Source organism: Pteropus vampyrus, unplaced genomic scaffold (genome assembly GCF_000151845.1).
Source record: "Pteropus vampyrus isolate Shadow unplaced genomic scaffold, Pvam_2.0 Scaffold127, whole genome shotgun sequence".
NCBI classification, from domain to species: Eukaryota; Metazoa; Chordata; class Mammalia; order Chiroptera; family Pteropodidae; genus Pteropus; species Pteropus vampyrus.
Genome location: NW_011888908.1, coordinates 2,654,352 through 2,656,686, shown reverse-complemented (window position 1 = coordinate 2,656,686; position 2,335 = coordinate 2,654,352).

The window sequence follows — 2,335 nt, the reverse complement described above, 5'->3', positions numbered from 1 at the left end:
GTATCTTTTCTCACCACTGACGTCACACACCAACACCAAAGGATCGGCCCGATCACATGGCCCAAGAGGCAGGGCTGCTGGCAACAGCGCCTGGGCCTCCGGCAGAACTCTCTCCTGCTCCGAACCCCCACGAAGCTGCACCTTCCTCCCAGGTCACTCCGCAGATAGGCCGGAGCGGCTTCCAAGTGTGGTGTGTGTCGCTTCCACAATCCGAGAGGCCTACCAGGTGCTCCAGTCCCCTGCTGTGTTGGAGGCCGTTTGCCTCTGACTTTGGAGGACAGACTCTGGGTGAGTGTGGCCTCGATGTGGACACCGCAGCTGAGCCGGAAGTACAGCAGCTGGAGGCCACGGGCCAAGTGCGCGCCCCCCTGCACCTGAGCAGGCCCCCCACCCCCACGCCAGCGGGCGTCCCTGCTTCTCAGCAGGCTGTAAAAAGTGTCGGCCACGCGAAACTAATACGTGCAACTCAAGGGACCACAAAGAGGCGAGAGCATGCGCAGGACAGCAAGAGGAATTTACGGCTTACTTGGAATGAAATCGGGGTCCACAGAACCCAGCGAGGGCTCTGGGCTGTGCGTGTCGAGGTGATACCTGTGCTCCCACCGCAGAGCTCAGCCGGCGTGAAATGTCCCCCACGTCGTTCAGCTAGACGCCTGTGGCTGTCGTTCCAAACCCGGTTCCAGAGGCCTGGGACTGTTCCTCCCCCAGCTACGTTTCTCTGGCTGCCTACTAATTGATTTCATCTCTCTCCCCTTCAGCCCTCGCCATTCCGCCGCTGTTTACCCCGCGTGGTGCGCGCGCTCCCTGCTTTCCTCAGAAAAAGATGATCTCATCAACTGCCACAACTTTTAACGTCTTAATACCAACGCTCTCAAATGTGCTGCTATATTCCTTTGCCAGCCCCCTCTTTGTGCTCTCTCCAATACTGACTTGCTCGGTATTTTCATATCTTTGGAAGAAGGCGTTCCGATTTTCAATGTCGCATGAGAGAGGTGAGCTCATCATCTTATCCCCCCAGATTCCAGGGACCCCTTTTCCAGGAGGTCCGTCTCCTCTGTCTCAGACATGGAACCCCTCACTCCTTCCCTCTGTAGGTGTCTCTTAACTAGAAAAGATCATCCCTTTAGAGACGTCTGGAAGGAGGCCCCTTCCACTTTATCCACACAGCTCAACAATATGCCGCGATCCCCCAAAACAGCCTCAACCGTAGCCGCCCACAAAAATCACTCTGTCCCCTCAATTCTTAGGACCCTTGGCACTCACTTGCTCCTGCGTCCTTTCATTATTTTGTCTTTTTTTTTTTTTTAATCTCCTGCCTCTTTAGAGATGTTTTATACCCTAAGAGCATGGTCAGAGCCTTACTTCCGTCTCCAAACCTAACGCAGTAATCGCGTACGTGTGCACATACGTGCGCATGGACTCACACGCACGTATACATGTTACGGTTTGCTAGATCTTCAGCACAGACCTGCAACCCCCTCTGTGTCTTTAGGCATACTACCTCTTTTAAGTCTCCTTTTCAGTTGCTTTTTCATGGTTAGAACTTTCCAGAAACCCTCTGTGAGCTTCCTCACTGGGCACATATGCTAAGTTTAGGTGGAGCTCTGCCCATTAAGGAGAGCAGGCAGAGAGCCACAAGGGCCCAGGCGTGGGAGGAAAGCAAGGCATCGCCCTTGAGACTCAAATAAGGCCCAGCTGGTGTTTTTATAGTGGAATTGCACCTTCTAAATTAGACTGTCAGCCCCTAGCACAGGATCACCTCATCGTGGAAGACAAACCAACAGGTATCCAGCAGTTACACGAGATTCTGGGACCATGAAGCTAATGTCTAGAACACAAAAGGTAGCCTAAAATTATAAGGAGACTAGAAAAGGCTGGGAAGAAACAGACACAGGGACTGAGCCAGCAGTGGCGGGTGTGAAGAGAGAGGGGTGAGGCTGGATGCACAGGTCCTACAGAAGCCATGGGAGGTAAGTGCTCATGAGCATCAAATTCGCAGCCGCCGCTAGCCTGACAAGAGCAGAAGAGATGCCATTCTATCTGTCAACTAGGAGGTCCCCAGTGGCTAGACAACTTCCACCAGACTGGTGAGGACAGACCCCAAATCAAGTGGCACAAGACTGGCAGGAGGTACAGACTCGCATGTGGCATACTCTTTGAGGGAGGCGCGCAGTTTAACAGATACAGCGGACTTCTCGAGGTGAAAGCGGCACCAGGAATTAGGGCTGTTCTTACCTGGAGGACGTGTGAGCACATTCGATGGATGGAGGGAAAGAAATCACAGCATATTCAAAAGAGAAAGGAATTGGCCCAGAATCTGGAGACCTTTTCCTCC